Here is a 22,248-nt window from a genome sequence, read left to right as displayed (position 1 = left end):
AGATCTAAATGAATGAATTTTATCTGCACACCACTAAAGCAGTAAGCACTGGTCCTCAGTCAAGGTATTGCTCATTTTGTTATTCTTTATCACAAGAATATTTTTTGTTTGTGTCAAATATGGTCAATCGTTCCTTTAGGACCCTGTTAGATGCAGGAAAAATGTTCCCAATGTTGGGGTAGTCCAGAATCAGAGGACACAGTCTAAAAATAAAAGGGAGGCCATTTAAAACTGAGGTGAGAAGAAACTTTTTCACCCAGGGAGTTGTGAATTTGTGGAATTCTCTGCCATGGAAGACAGTGGAGGCCAATTCACCGGATGAATTTAAAAGAGAGTTAGATAGAGCTCTAGGGGCTAGTGGAATCAAGGGATATGGGGAGAAGGCAGGCACGGGTTACTGATTGTAGATGATCAGCCATGATGATATTAAATGGCAGTGCTGGCTTGAAGGGCCAAATGGCCTCTTCCTGCACCTATTTTCTATTTTCTATGTTTCTATGACCCAGATCGTAAGGTGATTTTTCAACAGGGCAAACCCCTATTGGTAGTGGTCTGTGCAGGAGAGATGGGTTTGCAGGATGAAGGGTAAGGAATGAACTGAGTGCAGTGTATTTTTAAAACCTAGTTGTGTTAGGAGTAGGAAAGGAAAGGTTTAGAAGGTCTACTCCGCCATTCAATCATGGCAGATCTATTTTTCCTTCTTAACCCCATACTCTCGCCTTCTCTCCGTATCCTTTGACGCCCTTCCTAATCAAACTCTGCCATAAAAATACCCAATGTCTTGGCCTCCACCGTCGTCTGTGGCAATGAATGCCACAAATTCACCACCGTCTGGATGTGAGCCAAACGTGGACAAATGGGAGTAGCTTAGATGGGATGTTCGATCGGCATGGACGATTTGGGCTGAATGGCCTATTTCTGTGCTATATGGCTCTATGTCTCTATGACTCTCATGACTATGTGCCTAATGGCCCAATAATCCTATTCTCCTGATAAAAACGCTTGCAGCTTGTGTAGCATTGAAATAGGCAGTCATAACAAAATGCTGGAGTAACTCAGCGGGTCAGGCAGCGTCTCAGGAGAGAAGGAATGGGTGGCGTTTCGGGTGGAGACACTCCTTCGGACGATATAGGCAGTGCTGCATCTCCTCCCTCACTCATTTTAATCCTTCGTCGTGTCAGTTCGTAGTTCCCCGGGACTATTTACTTCATTAGTCACTCTAAAAATAACATCCCTGGATAATCATCAAAGCATAGAACAACGCAGCACCGAGACAGGTCCTATCGCCCACACTGTCTGTGCCCAATATGATGCCAAGGTCAACTAAATGTGCCTGCACATTTAGTGATTCATATCCTTTCATTTCCTGCATATCCACCTGCCTCCAAAATGCCACCATCACGTCTGCCTGCACCATTATCTCTGGTTGTGCATTCTGAGGATGAGATCAGAGCATGAGATCAATATGTGAAGGGATGGATAATTTAGTTTAGTTTATTATTGTCACGTGTACTGAGGTACAGTGAAAAGCTTTTGCTTGCGAGCAACCCAGTCACAAAAAAAGACTGCGTGAATTCAATTAAGCAGTCTACAGTGTACAGACAAAGGATAGAGAGTAGAACATTTAGCGCAAAGATAATACATTGAAGTCCAATGAAGTCTGATTAAAGATAGTTCAAACATCTCCAATAAGGCAGATTGTAGCTCAGGACCGCTCTCTAGTTGGTGATCAGATGGTTCAGTTGCCTGAACCAAATTGTCCCTGAATCTGGAGGTGTGTGTTTCAAACTTCTATATCTTTTGCCTGATGGAGAGGGGAGGAGAGGGAGTGACCAGGGTGAGACTGGTCCTTAATGATGCTGGTGGCCTTGCCGAGGCAGCATAAGGTATAGATTAAGTCAATGGAAGGGAGGTTGGTTTGTGTGTTGGTTTGTGGCTGTGTCCACAACTCTCTGCACCGAGGTACAGTGAAAAGCTCTTTTGTTGCGTGCTATCTAGTCAGTGGAAAGCCAATACGTGATTACAATTGAGCCAAATAACTTTTTGTGCAAGATAAAGTCCAGTAAAGTCCGAGTAAAGATCGTCCAAGGGTCTCCAATGAGAACAACGATATTGTCTTGGTTATGAAGTCTTTCCAGTCCTATCCCTTCCAGTAGTTGGACACCATACATATCTGTACCAATTAAATTGTTATGAGTTCCACAAGAGATGGTAGGCAGGAATCTTCCACAGGCAACAAACTTAGAATATTACACCGTCTAACGTGCACCAAACACAAGGTTACCTATTATTCATGTGTAAAAGTATGCAAGCATAACACACATTGTTTAGGAAGGAACTGCAGTTTCTCGTTTACACCGAAGATAGACACAAAATGCCGGAGTAGCTCAGCGGGACAGGCAACATCTGTGGAGGGAAGGAATAGGTCGAGATTCTTCTTCAGACTATCCACAGGTTGTATATCTTGACCAGAATCCCAGTATACAGAAAATAATGTGGATACAAGGAATTGCAGATACTGGTTTACATCGGAGAATATTATCGGCTTTATTGAAACCAACCTGGACCAATATGGAAATCATAGATTCACAGTGGCATATGACATGGAAACAGGCCCTTCGGCCCATCATATTCACACTGTCCGTCAACTAATCCCGCACTGATCCCATTTTATTTTCTCCAATTCCCATCATCTTCCCCCCCATTCTACAATTCCCTACACACGAGGGGCAATTGACAGTGGCTAATTAACCCACAGACCTGCACGCCTTTAGGATGTGAGAGGAAACCTGAGCACCCAGAGGAAACCCACACAGTCACAGAGAAAACGTACACACACACCCCACAGACAGCGAGGGGGGGTCAGAATCAGATCTGGATCTTTAGGACTATGAGGCAGTTTGTCTACCAGCTGTGCCACGGTGCCGCTAATTGAACATACACTAGCTACACTCTTGAAACCCTATAAAAGAAAACGATATTTATAAACATGACTTTTTCATGAGGATTCCTACCGTATGGCTTGAGTTAAGAACTTCAATTTAGACTTTGGAGATACAGCGTGGAAATAGGCCCTTCGGCCCACTGAGTCCGCTCCAACCAATGACCACCCTGCACACTAACACTATCCGACACACAAGGGATAATTTACAATTTTACAGAAGCCAATTAACCTACAAACCTGTGGAGTGTGGGAGGAAATCGGAGCCCACGCAGTTACAGGGAGAGCATGCAAACTCCATACAGATATCAGCTGTAGCCAGCATTGAACCTGGGTCTCTGGCGCTGTAAGGCAGCAACTCTACCGCTGTGCCACCGTACTACCCCTGTGGCTCCTGTCAGTATTTTGGATTTAAGGTTGACACAAAATGCTGGAGTAACAGGCAGCATCTCTGGAGAGAAGGAATGGGCCGAGATCCTTCTTCAGAATGTCCACACACAAATTATATATCTTGACCAGAATCCCAGTATACAGAAAATAATGTGGATGCGAGGGATTGCAGATACTGGTTTACATCAGATTTACCCATTCCTTCTCTCCAGAGATGCTGCCTGCCCCATGAGTTACTCCAGCATTTTGTGTCTACCTTTGACAAACCAGCATCTGCAGTTCTCTCCTGCACGGTATTTTGCGTTTATCAGGTTTGGAAGATTTGCAATGAAACAAAGTTTTGTTTATTGATTTATCGGGGTAGCTCTTGTAAGCAATTAGATGTTGGGCTTTTATGATTTGTTGATGCCTTATCTTTCACAAACGTCTCCAGTCCCACGAGTTCAACCTGTGACAACGAACAAGATGGGGCGGTGCGTACCTACCGATCAGACTGTTGTGAACTCCAGCGAGGTTGATATTAAAATGTTGTGAAAAGGGCAAAAGTCTGTAGGCTATCATGAGCATGTTCCCAATGACACCAGCCAGCCAGAAGAGACGATAGTTTCAGGAGGCATATGGCGGAAAAAATTGTGGAGGTAGTGAAGCCAAATGGAAAGAATTCAACATGGTGGCACTAGAGTGGGTTGGATAGAGCGCAGTCATCATATTGTGGAGCAGATGGTTCTGTGGCTTACTTGGTTCGTGCCTGTCTGCTAAGAGTTAGATTTAGCTCTTTGGGCTAAAGGAATCAAGGGATATGGGGAAAAAGCAGGAACGGGGTACTGATTTTAGATGATCAGCCATGATCAGATATTGAAGGGTGGTGCTGGCTCGAAGGGCCGAATAGCTTATTCCTGCACCTATTTTTCTATGTTTCTATGTCGAATAAAGAGATCCTGAGTTCAACTCCCAGCAGACCTTCATACAAAATGTTTAATTGATTTTTGAATTTGCACAACAAAATAACATAGGTTAAAATTTCTGACCGGCAGGGTGGCGCAGAGGTAGAGTTGCTGCCTTACAGCACCAGAGACCCAGGTTCGATCCTGACTACAGGTGATGTGTGTATAGAGTTTGTACGTTCTCCCTGTGACTGCATGGATTTTCTCCAGTTTCCTCCCCCACTCCAAAGATGTACAGGTTTGTAGGTTAATTGGCTTTGGTAAAAATTGTAAAATACTTGTAGGAAAGTGCTAGAGTATGCTGGGTGGACGCGGCGGGCCGAAGGGCCTGTTACCGTGCTGTATCTCAAAACTGAATAAACTAAGATTCATTCAGTGTCTCCACATTGTACATTTCAATGTGAAACAGCTTTGGCTCTACAAAGTCAAACAGAGGGAGTGTCATTGTCCAATGAAGAACAGAAAGGACCTTGATATAAAGTGGAATTTGATTCTCTCATCCAGGAAGAACTGTTTTCCTTTGCCTTGGTGTAGAAACAAGGAGCTGCAGATGCTGGTTGACACAAAAGTAACACAAAGTGCTGGAAAACACATCGTTCAGTTCAGTTTAGTTTATTGCCACATGTACTGAGGCACAGTGCAAAACTTTTACTGCGTGCTATCTGGTCAGAGGAAAGACAGCACATGATTACAATTGAACCATTTACAGTGTATTTACATGACAAGGGAATAACGTTTAGTGCAAGGTAAAGCCAGCAAAGTCTGAACAAGAATAGTCCGAGGGTCACCAATGAGGTAGATAGTAGTTCAAGACTGCTCTCTGGTTGTGGTAGGATGATTCAGATGCCTGATAACAGCTGGGAAGAAACTGGCCCTGAATCTGGAGGTGTGCGTTTCCATACTTCTGTACCTTTTGCCCGATGGGAGAGGGGAGAAGAGGGAATGGCCAGGGTGTGACTCGTCCTTGATTATGCTGCTGGCCTTGCCGAGGCAGCGTGAGGTATAAATGGAGTCAATGGAAGGGAGGTTGGTTTGTGTGATGGCCTGGGCTGCGTCCACAATTCGCTGCAATTTCTTGCGGCCTTGGATGGAGCTGTTCCCACCCAAGCTGTGATGCATCCTGATAAAATGCTTTCTGTAGAAGTTGGTGAGAGTTGTCGGGGACATGCCGAACCTCCTAGGCCTTCTCAAGAAGTAGAGGCGTTGATGGGCCTTCTTGGCCGTTGCTTCAGTATGGGTGGTCCAGGAGAAGTTATTGGCGATACTGACTCCTGGCAATTTGAAGTTTTCAACCATCTCTACTTCGGTGCAGTCTATGCAAACTGGGGTATGGTCAGGTTCCCAGCTCTCTCCCACTTTGTCATGGGTGTTGGCTCCGTTGGCCCTTTAGAATGTGTAATTCCTGCACCAAGTGTTAATGCCGTACAAGATTATACATTCAAAACCTATCATAAGAATTATAAGCATTGACTAAAAATAAACCACATTGCAGTCTGTCAGCATTGTATTTTTCTATTTACTCGTGCCTCGTGGATGAAACCACTCCCAATTGTAACATTTGATAAGGGTGGCTCCAACTGTACATACCTTTGCTATTTTCAGCCTCATTGTGCTTTTGCTGAATCTGAACATTGTCAAAAAGCAGGAAAACAGCATCGTATTTGACAATTCTTTTTGTCCTACATTTCTGAATGGCAGGTGACATTGAGCAGTTCCACAGATCAAGTATCACGCAGGGCACTGCATCACACTTGTAAATCTATTTTCACCCGCATCTTTCACAAAGGGTTAGTGTGCCAATGAAATCCACAAAAGTGTTCCGTCCGAAACACAATGAGTCATCATAACAACCTCTGCTGCAAAGTACAAACATCCACAAGGCAGTTTTCCTTTATTTGTTCCACTTGAATTAAACCAATTGTGAAAAGGAAAGCAATATTTAATCTAAAATATCCAACTTGGCCTTTCTTTGACACTCCTGCCATGGAATGGAGTTGGCACGATCTCCTATATCTACAGGCTACAGCCTGTTGCCTCACGGATGGATGTATAGGGGTAAAGTCCAAGCATGAAAACAGGCCCTTCGGCCCATCGAGTTCACATTAGTTAGCTAGTTTAGTTTAGTTTATTGTCACGTGTACCGAGGTACAGTGAAAAGCTTTTGTTATGTGCTAACCAGTCAGCGGAAATACAATACATGATTGCAATCAAGCCGTCCACAGTCTACAGAAACATGATAAAGGGAACTTGGTAAAGCAAAGTCGACCATCGATCGCCCGTTCTCACTACTGTTGTCTCACTTTTGCATCTATCCCCTTCACACGAGGGGCAATTTACAGCAGGTCAATTATCTTGCAAACGCTCACGTCTTTGGGATGTGGGAGGAAACTGGTGCACCCAGAGGAAACCCACACGCTCACAGGGAAAACATGCAAACTCCGCATAGACAGTAACTGAGATCCAGATTGAACCCATGGTCCCTGGTGCTGTGAGGCTTTGTTGCTAATCTTCTTTTAATGCTGTTGCACATTTGGGAGGTGGAATGTAAGGGGGAGTATACAGATAATGGCAAGACCCGTAACAGCCTAGATGTGCAGACGGGTCTCAGAGTCTACGTTCATAGCTCACTGAAGGTGGCAGCACAAGTAGGGAGGGTGGTAAAGAACACATATGGTATGCTTGCTTTCATTGCAAGGAGAATTAAGTACAAGAGTCAGAAAATCATAATGCAGCTCTATAAAACGTTGGTTAGGCAGCATTTGGAGTATCGTGTGTAGTTCTGGACTCCCTATTACAGGATGCTTTGGAGAGGGTGCAGGTTTACCAGAATGCTGCCTGGATTAGAGGGCATTAGCTATGAGGAGAGGTTGGACAAACTTGGATTGTTTTTTCTACGGTTTTGTAGGCAGAGGGGAAACCTAATAGAAGTGTATAAAATTATGAGAGGCATTGATAAATGATACAGACAGAACCTTTTTCCCAGGGTTTCCGATGTCCAACACTAGAGGGCAGAGCTATAAGGTAGAGGAGGAAAGTTTAATGGGAATATGCGGGGCAAGTGTGTTTCTACATTGTGGTGGGTGCCTGGAACATGTTGCCAGGGGTGGTGGTGGAGGTAGATACCATAGTGGCAGCTGAGCAACTTTTAAATGGGCACATGGAAGTGCAGGAAGCAGAGGGATATGGATCATGTACGGGCAGATGAGATTAGTTTAACGGCGCCATGTTTGGCAAAAATATTGTGGGCCGAAGTATATTGTTCCTGTGTTGTATCTATATACTAAAACTCTCGTTTGTTATCTTGTTTGCGACTGAACTTCAGCCAAAACGGTACACGATAGCGCGACAATTTTAGGCCCACATTACTCACCATTGTCACTTTAGTGATAATGCAAGTAGTTTTATTGAAATCGGTGTTATATTTTTAGTTATTCACATTTTAAAGTTTAAAAGGAGGGGAGGGGGAGGGGAGGAGGGAGGGAGGGGGGGCGTGGGGGAAGGGAGGGGGGGGGGTGTTGACGAGACAGGGGAGGGGGGGGGGGAGGGGGGGGTGGTGCACCAATGCAGGAGAGGTTTGGGCCCAACGGGTCCACTTGGTCTAGTAGTTCTATAAACAGAAAGAGTTATTCTGTTGGTTTAGGAGTTGCAGTTCCCAAATGAAACAAATAGGAATAACTCTGAATTCCATGAACACCTACAGTACTGGAGATCCTCTGTACTTGCCTGATGTCTATCTGCTGAAGATGGCAAACCCATTAAGTATTGCACCATTCCTCACTGAGGATCATGAAGGTGGAGCTGGAAGTTTATTGTCAAGTAAGGAATGGTGGTTAACAGAAATTTTCAATTTTTTTAAATCTCCCAACAGGACTATTCTACATTCATGTGCCACCATTAAGAAACTGCTTTCAGATTAGGTAGGATTCAGACTACGCACTGCATCAAATATAATCGATCTCCTCTTTCGCAGAAGTTTAGTTTAGTTTGGAGATTGCAGTGTGGAAACAGGCCCTTCAGCCCAATGAGCCCATGCCGACCACAATCACCCATACACTGATACTATCTGACACACTGGGGACAATTTACCGAAGACCATTAACGTACAATACCGCACATCTTAACCGCAGCACCCAGTGAAAACCCACGCGGTCACAGGAAGAACGGACAAACTCCGTACAGACAGCTCCCATAGTCAGGATTGAACCCGGGTCTCTAGCGCTGTGAGTCAGCAGCTCTACCAGCTGCGCCACTGTAGAAACTAAGAACTGCAGATGCCGGTTTACACAAAAGGAACACAATGCACAAGGCAGTGTCTGCTGTTCCTTGTTTCTACAAGACGATAGAGGAGCCTGAAATCCATGACTACCAAGTTCAAGTTCAGACTTCACCAGCCTGAAGAAGGGTCTCGACCCGGAACGCCACCCAATCCTTCTCTCCAGAGATGCTGCCTGTCCTGCTGAGTTACTCCAGCTTTTTGTGTCTATCTTTGGTTGAAACCAGCATCTGCATTACTTCCTACACCACCAAGTTCAAGATTAGCTTCTTCCCAAAAGCCATCAGGCTCTTGAACACAACACCAACTATGAACTAGAGACTTGTCTTTGGTCACATTAAGTACTTCAGGGTTACTTTGCACTAGTATTGGGGTTATTTATTAATTGAACTTTTGTTGATTGTACATTGTGTTTACAGGCCTCTTTATGCTGCTGCAAATAAAAATGTCATTGATCCTTTGTCAGTACATATGACAGTTAAACACTCTTGACTCATCCCAGGTAGCATTTAGTTTTGTGGGTGTGGCTGGGCCCATTAATTTCTGATGCACACTCACCCCGAAACGTTACTGGTGAAGTCTTTGATAACAGTAATACTAGTAAGCCTCAAGGGTAGGTGATTAGTTTCTTCACTTCCTGACACTTTAGAGGTGTGAATGATACTCGCTACTTGTCAGCCCACACCTTGTCGTGATGCACGCAAGTGTCAACTGTTAGCGAAAATAAGCACAAACTGGTGAGGGAACTCAACGGTCGGGCAGCATCTGTGGAGGGAAATAGCAGACAATGTTCAGGTCAAGTCCCTTCAGACCGAAGGGAATTAGGCTCAAGACTCCAACAGATATACCATACGTACAATCAGGTCAAACGCAAGTACATCAGATAGAGGAAAGGGGAGGATACAAAGTACAGGATATAGCTCTCAGCATTGTAGCGCATCAGTTCCAACAAAGTCCTCTGTCCTCAATGGGAAAGAGGTAGATTGGACAGAACCCTAAAAAGGGTAAATTCAAAGTCATATCAGACATGAAATGAGAAAGCAAACGAAGAATGGATTTAACTAAAAATCAAAAAGAAAAACCTTTAAATTACATTGAGGGCATATTGGACGTTGTCCAGGGAACTAATACATTACAATGCTGAGGAATATATTCTGCCCTCTGTATCCTCCCCTTTGCCCCACCTATTGCACCTGAGTTTGACTTGATTATACGTATGATATATCTGTTCCTTTTGTATATTTTGCCCTTACATTTGACCTCCCAAAATGCACCGCCTCATACTTGCTGGCATTAAACTCCATCTGACATTTCTGCGCCCATTTCCGTAGCTTATCTGTATCCTGCTCTCTACTTTGACAGCCTTCCTCACAGTCCAGGCCCCAGCAATCTTGGTGTCATCTGCAAACTTTCTAACCAACCCATCTACGTTTACAGTCCGAAGAAGGGATCCGACCCTAAACATCAGCCATCCTTTTTCTCCGGAGATGCTGCCTGGCCCTCGGAGTTACTCCAGCACTTTGTGTCTATCTTCACCCACAACGCAATCGATTGGCACTCTCACCGAATTATTTCCAACTGCGACAGAGGGAAGACTAGGTAACTTAAAAAGATTGTGGGTTTTCAATAAGACATTCAACAGCCTGTGATTTACTCACAGCGTAATAACATAATTGAGGTGCATTGTCAGCCGGCAACTGTGAAGGCGGAAGAGGTAACCTGTGATTGGGTTCGTGTGACAAGTTAGTGGCAGATCTGTGCCACTTTCACCAGTGGTGGAAGCAACTCCTTGTCCTTAAACAAGCAAGATTCAGGAAGTAGTTGCTTCTGCACATTAATTTCCCATTAAACCTGCCACGGAAAATTATGTAATAAGTAGCTGTAGAACTACCCAGTTAATTACATTAATCTTTCTTGCTGAGAAAATGAACCATTAAAAATATAATCAAATTTAGTTTTCAGGTTGCAAATAATTTTAGATCACAAAATGTCAACTAAAATATTTTTCTTTCCTCATTTCAAATCCAACATTTCTTTCCTTACTTTATTTTGCTGATTCGACATTGAGTTTCATAATTTTAATTCACACCCTGCCTCAAGCCTTAATCTAGTTGAAGAAAGAAGGAACTGCAAACGCTGATTTACCAAGGAAAGACACAAAATGCTGGAGTAACTCAGCGGGTCAGGCAGCATCCTTGAGAGAACATGGATGGATGACATTTGGGTCGGTCTCAGCCCGAAATGTCACGTATCCATGTTCTTCAGGGGTGCTACCTGCCCCACTGAATTACTCCAGCACTTTGTGTCAAGCCTTTAGTTTAGTTTAGTTTACTGTGTACTAAGGTACAGTGAAAAGTTTTTAGTTGCCTGCTATATGTGATTACAATCAAGCCGTTCACAGTGTACAGATATAGGATAAAGGGAATAATGTTTAATGCAAGATAATAATAATAATAATAATAATGCATTACATTTATATAGCGCTTTTCATATACTCAAAGACGCTTTACAGGGATTTAGAGAACATAGGGAAGTGAATAAATAGATAAATAAGTAAACGAACAGAGAAAGGAGACAGAAGGTGAGGTGACCTTCAGTGGTTGAAGGCAGTACTGAACAGGTGAGGTAGATAGTAGCTGAGGACTGCTCTCTAGTTGTTGATAGGATGGTTCAGTTACCTGATAACAGCTGGGAAGAAACTGTCCCTGAATTTGGAGGTGTGCATTTTAATAGTTCTGTCCCTCTTGCCTGATGGGAGAGGTGAGAAGAGGGAGTGACCAGGGTGAGACTGTGCCTTGATTACGCTGGTGGACTTGCCGAGGCAGCGTGAAGCGTAGATGGAGTCAGTAGAAGGGAGGTTGGTTTGTGTGATGGTCTGGGCTGCGTCCACAATTCTCTGCAATTACTTGCGGTCTTGGATGGAGCTGTCCCTGAACTGTGATGCATCCCGATAAAATGCTTCCCACATCAGATTATTTCACAATCCTCAGCTCTTTTTGGTTGTGGACTGTTGGGTTGGTCTCTGCTTCGCAAAGGTCCAAGGTGCATTGTTATCAGATTACCGTTCCAACAATTTTATGGGCAAAATGCATTGAAGCTTAAACTTGTAAAGAGCCAGCTGAACTCTAAGCTGTATATTTTGGGCTATTAACTTTTTTAAGCTACAGTTGCACTGATTGTTTTATAAATTATTTCTGACTACCAGTCCGTGAAGCTGAATGACAAGTAGTAAAACTTTTATTATTTTGCTGTTGAGTTTGAGTAATCAATGTATTCATGGCAATTAATTTTGAATTAAGCTGTGTGAACGTTATATTTCAGGAGAATGGTGTAGTCTGACTGATGTTATTTTTCTCCTTTGTTGATCCAAGCCAGATATCTCACAGCAAAGTTTGACATAGGCTTTAGGAATTTCATAAAAATCTTTCAACCCACATACATAAAATCTATGTACTTAACTGTGAGATGAGCTGATTCAAATCGCATGGTTGGTGTTACGTTTGTAGCAGATTATTTGGAAAACTGTGTTACCATAGCTGTTTTAGTTTAACTTTTAAAACTACAGCCCCTCGGCCCACCGAGTCCACACCTATCATGCATCACCAGTTCATAAGAGTTCCACGTTATCCCACTTTCGCATTCATTCCCTTCACAGAGGGGCAAATAACCTGCAAACCCGCACATCTTTGGGATGTGGGAGGAAAACAGGAGCACTCAAAGTAAACCAACACGGTCACACAGAGAATGTGCAAAACTCCACACGGACAGCATGTGTGGTCAGGATCGAACCCCGAGTTCTGGTGTTGTGAGGCAGTAGCTCCATCAGCTAAGCCACTGTCTTTGTGAAGTGTTTGAGCTGATTAATGATGATTAAATGGTGGATTGTTGAGGCCAATGGTGGGAGGAGGGTAAATGAAATGTGGAATGTCCAAATGGGATTAATGCCATTAATTCTGTTATGTTGTTTTGATGTAAATTCATTATCGGTGGCTTTTCTCGACACTAAGAAGCGCATTTTTGCCCAAAGAATATGTGCGTTGTAATGATGGCTAACAATGGAATGAATTCCAAAGATGTACAGGTTTGTAGGTTAATGACTTCTGTAAAATTGTTCCTAGTGTGTAGGATAGAACAAGTGTAGGGAGATCGCTGGTCAGCATGGACTGGGTGGGCCGAAGGGTCTGTTTCCATGCTGTATCTCTAAACTAAACTAAACTTAAACAGATGAGAGGTGTATTATCCATCGATTATCATTCTGCTATTAGAAAAGTGTTAGTTTAGTGTTTAGAGAGATACAACGTGGAAACAGATCCTTGAGCCCAATGAGTCGGAGTCGACCAGCGGTCCCTGTACACTACTAGCATTAGGGACAATTCACAATTTTACTGAAGCAAATTAACCTGCAAACATGCATGTTTTTGGAATGTAGGAGGAAACCGGAGCACCCAGAGAAAACCCATACAGTCACGGGGAGAATGTACAAACTCCGTACAGACTGCACCCATAGTCAGGATCGAACCCAGGTCTCTGGCGCTGTGAGGCAGCAACTCTACCGCTGCGCCATCATGCCGCCTCTTATTTCAGCTTACTTTGCATTTCATCCTCCTTGAGTGGGAAGAGGGTCAAAGCAAAGAGAAAACATAGAAGCACTGGGCCTACAAAAGAGGCATCATCCAAATAGGCTGCTCAGAAGTCTCACAGCTGAAGTGAGCAAATCTCTCAACCTTGCTCTGAATTTCAATATTTCACCTAAAAATTAAAGATATATTATTTACTCTAAAGGTGCTGCCGGTCCGAATATTTCATCAGAGAGGAAAAATATGGATTTTTCTCTCAATACATACATTTTGATGTTCAGTTGACAGATGCACAAATCTACCAGTGTTCCTTCTAGGTTAAAGGATCCAGACTTAGTCATTACCTGACGAGAGTATATAGAAAGATTGTTCTTCAACAATGAACTCTCAAAAGTGCACATTATAAATAACGACCCAAAGTGTTGGAGTAACTCAGCGGGTCAGGCAGCATCTCTGGAAAACATGGATACCAGACATATGTTTTTAGCTGTTTAAATGAATGTCAGAAAATTGTGTGTCAGTTCTAATCAACTTTCTGTGCAAAGCTCCATAAGTGTGGTGTTGAATCATCACCCCCTGAATCTCTATCCTCCCAAGCAAGGCACAAGACCAGGCATGGAGGAAAAAGAGTCCAATTACAAATTATTGGTGCAAAAGCTTCTCCACAACACTTCTCTACTTGGCAACACTTCTCTGCAGTTCAGATCAACTGAACAGAACTAAACTAAAGTAGCGAATACAGGCCCTTCGGCCCACCGTGACCAGCGATCCCCGCTTATTAACACTATCCTACACTCACTAGGCACAATTTACAATGTTAGCAAGCCAATTAACCTCCAAACCCATACTTCCCTGGAGTGTGGGAGGAAACTGGAGCTCCTGGGGAAAACCCACGCAGGTCACGGGGAGAACATACAAACTCCACACAGACAGCACCCGTAGTCAGGATCGTACCTGGGTCTCTGGCGCTGTAAGGCAGCAACTCTACTGCTGCGCCACTGTGCCGCCCACGTGACCTGTTGATGAATGCACATGGGACAGTTTTGGTAAATGTTATGAGGCAGAGATTCCAAATTTTTCGGTTCCTGTCATATATCCATTATGCATCAATCAACGTGGAGGAGATATGAATCTTTCCTGCTAACTTCATCACTTTGAGGAAACTGGTGTCCAGAAATGGTACGTTGATCAGGACTACGAGAGTGCTGTTATTTGCTTGCGTAATCTCTTCTCTCCAACGGGGGTAGAGTGGCACGTGTAGAGCCCCTGCCCCATCGCACCAGAGACTCGGATTCGATCCTGACCTCAGGTGCTGTCTGCGTGGAGTTTGCTCATTCTCTGTGTGACCGTGTTGGTTTACTTGCCACCCCTAATGTGCAGGGAGTGGACGAGAAAGTGGGATAACACGGAACAAGTGTGCAGGAAGAAACTGCTGATATAAATGCTGGAATACCTCAGCGGGTCAGGCAGCATCTCTGGAGAAAAGGAATAGGTGTCATTTTAGGTCAGAACCCTTCTTCAGTTTTAAGGTGGAACAAGCAATGTTTAAGAAACAGTTAGACAGGTACATGGATAGGACGGGTTTGGAGGGATAAGGGGCCAAACGCATGCAGGTGGGACGAGTGTAGCTGGGACATGTTGTCAGGGGTGGGCAAGTTGGGCCAAAGCACCTATTTCCACACTGTATGGCACTATGACTGTAAGTGTGAATGGGTGATCGATGGTCGGTGTGGACTTGGTGGGCCGAAGGGCCTGTTTCATTGCTGTAACTTTAAACCGAACTAAACTAAACTGAACTAAACGGAGCTCCAGTTTGATAGACCAAGAGCTGAGAGTTAACAGCTAATTAATCCCAACAGAACACAAGAGTGCAAATAGAGTTCAAATGTCCTTTTCCAAACATAGCAGCTTTTTAGTGATAAATTCAAAACAAAAAATTTATATCTAAACTGAGGAAAGAATTCCAATTTACCAAGCCATTTCCCATTTAATTTTATTCTGCGGAATTCCTTATTCAAGCATAAAGTGAGCTGATTAATTTTATTCATTGCTTATGCCACTATTGAACCAACTTTCATCTGGAGTAAATATATTTTAGAAATGTGATCACAGCTGTAAAATTTAATATTGTTAGACTGAATTGCTGAAATAATTCAAATGGGTTGTGGTGCATAGATTGGACCTTGATGACTCCACAGTACTTTCTTGAAATCAGTATGCAGATGCTGCCCGAATTTGTGCTTGAACCTTGCTTGCAGGCAAAATATATTATCAAGTGTTGACGTGATGAGGGTTCAGTTTGAGGCAAAGTCTTGGCATCATGTGGAATTAATATTTCAGCACCTTGTTGAGAATTTTTGAGTGTCTGCTATCATTTCTCACTTGGTAAGCAGTGGTCAAGAGAGTATATGTAGGAAGGAACTGCAGATGCTTGTTTACACCGAAGATAGACACAAAATGCTGGAGTAACTCAGTGGGGCAGGCAGCATCTCTGGATTGAAGGAATGGATGACATCACCCATTCCTTCTCTCCAGAGATGCTGCCTGGCCCACTGAGTTACTCCAGCATTTTGTGTCCCATCTTCGATCAAGGGAGTATATAATATGTAGGAAACTAACTGCAGATGCTGGTACAAATCGATGGTATCACAAAATGCTGGAGTAACTCAGCAGGTCAGGCAGCATCTAGGAGAGAAGGAACGGGTGACGTTTCGGGTCGAGACCCTTCTTCAGACTGATGTCAGGGGGGCGGGACAAAGAAAGGATATAGGTGGAGACAGGAAGACAGTGGTGGAACTGGGAATGGGGAGGGGAAGATTTGATGACTAAGTCGGGGTTGTTGCATAGTGAGTGGTGACTCCCACTGTCTTCCTGTCTCCACCTATATCCTTTCTTTGTCCCGCCCCCCTGACATCAGTCTGAAGAAGGGTCTCGACCCGAAACGTCACCCATTCCTTCTCTCCTAGATGCTGCCTGACCCGCTGAGTTACTCCAGCATTTTGTGATACCAAGGGAGTATATTGGTTACTTCTGTTAGAATTCTGATGTGGTCCTTCAAATGCCACCTCTTCAAATTAGCTTTGAGGTTGACATAAAATGCTGGAGTAAATCAGCAGCTCAGGCCGCATCTCTGGAGGAAATGAATAGGAGACGTTTTTGGTCGAGACTCTACTTCAGATGGTCTTACTGGTCAGGACCCATCTGAAAAAGGGTCCCAACTCAAAACATTTCTGTCCATTTCACCCCACGCATTCTTATTTTGTTTTGTTATCAATATTTTGACTCGCAGAGTCACAAGGACTCATAGTGAATCAATAGACTCAAAGAGTGTGGACACAGGCTATTCAGCCCAACTTGCCCACACCGAACAACATGCCCCATCTGCACTAGACCCACCTCTTTAAGCCAATCCTATACTTGTACCTGTGCAAATGATTTCTAAACTTTGCCATAGTCCCTGCTTCAACTATGTCCTCTGGCAGCTCGTTCCTTATATTTGGACGAGGGGATTGAAGGCTTTGTGGCCAGCTTTATGGATGATACAAAAATAGGTGGAGGGACAGGTAGTGCAGAGAAAGCAGGAACTCTGCAGAAGGACTTGGACAGATTGGGTGAGTGGGCAGAGAAGTGGCAGGTGGAATATAGTGTAGCAAAGTGTGGAGTCGTGTGTTTTGGTAGTCGGAATAAAGGTGTAGACTATTTTCTAAATGGGGGGTAAATCTAGAAATCGGAGGTGCAAAGGGACTTGGGAGTGCTGGTGCAGGATCCCAAAAAAGGTAATCTGTACGTCGAATCAGTATTAAGGAAAGCAAACTCAATGCTAGTATTTATTTTGAGAGGGCTTGTATACAAAAACAGGGATGTAATGCTGAGGCTCGAGTAGGCGCTGGACTGACCGCATTTGGAATATTGTGAGCAATTTTGGGCACCTTTTTTTGGGTCCTCTTTTTTTTTTTACTCCCTCGTTCTGCATAAAAGACTCTGTGCATTTACCCTATCTAGTCTTCTTCCGATCTTATACACCTCTATAAGATCACCCCTCATCCTCCTGCATTCCAAGGAATAGAGTCCTAGCCTGCCCAACCCCTCCCTAGAGCTCAGGCCCTTGTATCCTGGCAACGTCCTCATAAATCTTCCCTGCACCCTTTCCAGCTTAACAACATCTTTCCTATCGACGATAGACACAAAATGCTGGAGTAACTCAGCGGGACAGGCAGCATCTCCGGAGAGAAGGAATGGGTGACGTTTCGGGTTGAGACCCTTCTTCGATCTTCGATTTAAACCAGCATCTGCAGTTCTTTCCGAAACATCTTTACTAAAATAGGGTGACCAAAACTGAGCACGATACTCTAAATGTGGCCTCTCCAATGGCTTGTACAACCGTAACGTGATCTATTGTCACTGTTTGTAATTACTTGCCAATTAAATATGTGCATCCTAAAACCTTATTGAGATCCTGCATAGTTTTGCTAACAGCTGCAAATGTCAGGGTGCGGGAGTAATGCAGCTAAACTTTACACCTAAAACACCAGGTAAGGTGTTTGTATCATCCATTTTACACTATAAGTAAAATGGCAGATATTTATTGAAAGAAAGATTTGTTTTCTTTGAGCACCATTCATTACCTTTGGTCATCCCAAAGAATTGATGAAATACTTTGGAAACACAGGTGGTGCAAGGTGATAGGCAGGAAATTCAGTGTGAAAGGTCCTGTAGCCAATTTGCACCTAGCAGTAGCCAAGAAGTTCAATTAGATATTGCCGTATTGTTTTCAGTTGCAAGTGATTGAAAATTGACAGTGACCTTTTCTGAGTCATTTCACACCACTCTGGAAATTCAACTGCTCTTCGATTACAAATGGAATGAAGCCACTGCCAGTGTAATTGAAGCAACCGCTGGATTTGGACATCTGTACAGTGGCGCGACGGAAGAGTTGCTGCCTTACAGCAAAAGAGACCCTGGTTCGGTCCTGACTACGAGTGCTGTCTGTACGGAGTTTGTACGTTCTCCCCGTGACCTGCGTGAGTTTTCTCCAAGAGCTCTGGTTTCCTCCCACGCTCCAAATATGTACAGGTTTGTAGGCTGATTGGCTTGATAAAATTGTAAAATGGCCCTAAGGTGTAGGATAGTGCCACGCCGACCGGCGATCACCCCGTACACGGGCACAATCCTGCACACGAGGGACAATTTAGAATTTTTACTGAAGTCAATTAACCTACAAACCAGTGCATCGTTGGATTGTGGGAGGAAACCAGGGCACCCGGAGAAAACCCACGCGGTCACGGGGAGACCATACAAAATCCGTACAGACAACACCCGTAGTCAGGATCGAAGCCAGACCTCTGGAGCAGTAAGGCATCAAATCTAACACTGTGCTGCCCCATTAATACCAGGCTTTAAAGAGTTAAATTATGTGGGACAGTTGCAGAAAGTCAGTTGGCAATCCCTTGAGTTTGAAAAATTGAAGTTTGTGTCTAATTTTAAGTGCTTAAAATGACAAAGAAATTTAGCAGGTTAGATCAGAGGAACTCGGTCCTCCCAGGAGAGAGGTATAATCCCATGTTAGAGTCTGGAGCAAAATCAAACAACAAGTTCTCCACATTAAGCGCAGAGAAAACCAGGTACTCGTTCTGACTGAAGCCCTCTGGGCACTGGGTCAACTGAAGTGAGATGATAGATTTTTAGGTTTGGAATGGGTATTAAGGGAGTGTGAGCTACATGCCAGTCATGATCCAATTGAATGGTGAAGATTGCTAGAGGGGTTAACTGTCCTTTTCCTATCCCGTGCAGAGAGCTGTGCATGCTTACATTGTGTTCTTGACATTCATTTAGCTTGCGGGAACGATTTGATTGAATTTCATTCTGTTTTAAGCTACTTCGCTATCCAAATAGGGCTCTGCTACCCAAACTAAGACCTGCTAACAAGATTATGAGCCCACATTCCATGATGTGAACGCAACACTTTCAGACTTAGACAGATCAATCTGGAGAATTACCTATTGGGATTTAATTAATAGACTGACTTGCTACAATTTCAGGCTACAATTTCATGAATTGGGAATCTTGTATTGTAACATTGTAATTGAATGGAGCAAAGAAATGGTGAAGTTACACAAGGGTGGCACAGTGGCCAAACTGGCAGACCCGGGTTTGATCCTGACCTCCAGTGCTGTCTGTGTGGAGTTTGCAGGTTCCCTGTGACTGAGTGGGTTTCCTCCGGGCGCTCTGGTTTCCTCCCATCGTAAAGACGTCGGGGTTTGTAGGTTAATTGGCCTCTGTAAATTGCCCTAATATGTAGGGCATAATCTGCCAGCATAATCAAAGACGAGTCTCCCCCCTGACACTCCCTCTTCTCCTCTCCCATCAAGCAAGAGGTACAGAAGTTTGAAAATGCACTCCTCCAGATTCAGGGACAGTTGCTTCCAAAAAGTTATCAGGCAACTGAACCTGACCTACCATCTGACCTAGCATCTACCTTAAATTGGATTTTACTGGACTCTTATCTTGCACTAAACATTATACCCTTCATCCTTTACCTGTACACTGTGGATAGCTTGATTGTAATCATGTACAGTCTTTTCGCTGACTGGATAGCAACAAAAAAAGCTTTTCACTGTACCTCTGTACATATGACTATAAACTAAACCAAGCTCAAGGGAGTGGATGAGAAAACAGTATTGTGTAGAACTACGGTAGGTATGAACATGGTGGGCCGAAGGGTCTGTTTGCATGCTGTACCATTCAGTCAATCACACTAACAACACATAAATCTCTCATGATACATGAGATTGGTTATTGCAGTACACACTTCTTTGAAAGGAAATCACAACTATTGTTGAGATTTGAAGACTGATGCTAACAGCCTGCCCAGTTCACCTTCAGTGAATGGATTCACTTGAGTTGCATTAAAATCATACAATTGCCTCGAATCGGAATGGTCAATTGTGTTACTGTGGCAATTGCGAACCTGAAGCACCTTAGCTTCTGCAGGCATTGAGTTGTCTTCAGCTCATTCGAACAGCTTTGGACAGGTTCAAAATGTCAACAGGATCATCCCACCTAATCCTCCCTAAATCTCCCACACTGTTCCTGGCATATTCTTGTGACAGTCAGAGTGGTCACCTTTCTTTCAATAGGCTTGTCAGGACTTCTAATGCTGATTTTCCACCGTTACATGGACTTTGCACCATTGAACTGTGCCCATTTAAACTAAGCCCTCAATAACCATTTCATTCTCCTTCATTGTTGACTGAATATTTAAAAAGATTCCTCTAGTTTAGTTTAGTTTAGAGATACAGCGCGTAAACAGGTCCTTTGGCCCAACGAGTCCGCACTGACCAGCGATCCCCGCACATTAACACTATCCTAACACACGAGGGACAATTTACATTTATACCAAGCCAATTTACCTACAAACCTGTGCGTCTGGAGAGTGGGAGGAAACTGAAGATCTCGGAGAAAACCCAGGCGGTCACGGGGAGAACGTGCAAACTCCGTACATAAAGCACCCGTAGTCGGGATTGAACCAGAGTCTCTGGCGCTGTAAGGCAGCAACTATTACTGTGCCACCATGCTAAAGATCTTTGATTAAACGCAGAATTAATCACCAGCTTGCAAAGAACTACGCATTTATTACTCTACGAAGCACCCTGCTATGATTGCCATCAAAAAGCATTCCTCGTTTGATTTCCTGGTATTGCCATATCATGTATTTAAATGCACTCTTGTTAGTTTGCTCTTTGCACTACCAGTTGTCCTTGTGTACTGGGGCAGCCTCATGCCTCGTGTGGCACAGTGTTAGTGTGCGGGGATCGTTGGTCAGCGTGGACTCAGTGGGCCGAAGGGCCTGTTTCCGCAATATGTCTCTAAACTAAACTAAACTAAAAGAAGTTATGTTGAACATCATACAACAACATGGTATTGTGCTCTGTGATTTGTTCGACTGGCTTTGTTTAACAACCTGCACAGTTGTCAATATATTCTTTTTTAAAAGTCTTATTTAGTCACGAGTGAAGGATTGGTAAGACTTGCAACCACTTCTGAGTGCTGTTTTATAATCCAAAATAAACCAATTACTGTTTTAATTTCACAGTTGAAAGAAATATATCAACGCTTGCGTGTGAGTTGTAGAGTTACTTTTCATTCTCTCCTCATGCACGACAGGGAAGGGATCATCTTTTTCTCCTTGGCATTCATGAGCAAGTGTGTTTGGAACAATTTAATATAAATATTTCACATGGAGAAAGCCATTGAGAAATATTATCCTGTAAGCTTCAATTTCAGATCTTGTACTACTTTTGCAAGTCAGCTGCTGTTGTTAACCGACTTGAATTGATTGAAAGATCCAGCATTGAAACAGGCACTTTGTCCCACCGAGTCCACGCCGACAATCGATCACTATGTTCACAATGGTTCCATGTTACTCTGCTTTCTCCTCCATTCCCAACACAATAGGGGCAATTTTGCAGAGGCCGATTAACCTGCAGGCCAGGGCGTCTTTGGGATGTGGGAGGAAAGCAGAGGGAAATTGTGTAAACTCCGTGCAGATAGCACCCGAGGTCAGAATCAAATCCGGGTCTCTGGCGCTGTGAGGCAGCTGTTCCACCAGCCGTGCCACTGTGCCGCCCTGATAATAATATGGGCAGCTGTTAAATTGTGGTTACACAATGTATTTCAGAAAATTGATAAAGTGGCTCAAGGGAAGTAATAATTAAGCAGTTTACTCAAATGGTTACATTGAGAGTGGAATGCTTGTTGCATGATTTACCAGCTGATTCATGACTCACAAAGGTTAAAGAGGTTGAGCAAAACACAAAGTGCTGGAAGAACTCAATGGTTCAGGCAGCATATGTGGAGGGAATGGACAGGTGACGTTGAATTCTCCAATTTTAAGTAACGCCCCACTTTGCCAACTCTCTTTCCTATGCCCCTCACCCCGCCCTGATGTACACCTTTCGCCCCTCTTTCTCCCCTCTTTGCCCCTCTCCCCCTGTCTCCATCGATCCGTATTCCTCTATCTTAATTATGCTCTGTACCTTACATCCTAAGGCATTGGGGCAAAGTTTAAAGGAGATGTGTGGGGCAAGTTTTTTTTATACATCGGAAGGTGGGTGGCTGGAACGC

At 43.8% G+C, this 22,248-nt stretch overlaps 1 protein-coding gene across 1 annotated transcript in view; it reads left to right on the top strand.

The window, feature by feature from the left end:
• Positions 1 to 22,248, top strand: part of LOC144594474 (ubiquitin carboxyl-terminal hydrolase 43-like) — a 391,904-nt gene that overhangs the window by 176,452 nt on the left and 193,204 nt on the right. The gene's annotated exons all lie outside the window — the stretch shown is intronic.

This window comes from Rhinoraja longicauda, chromosome 6 (assembly GCF_053455715.1).
Source record: "Rhinoraja longicauda isolate Sanriku21f chromosome 6, sRhiLon1.1, whole genome shotgun sequence".
In the NCBI taxonomy this organism is placed as follows: domain Eukaryota; kingdom Metazoa; phylum Chordata; class Chondrichthyes; order Rajiformes; family Arhynchobatidae; genus Rhinoraja; species Rhinoraja longicauda.
This window is presented reverse-complemented; position numbering and strand designations above follow the sequence as displayed.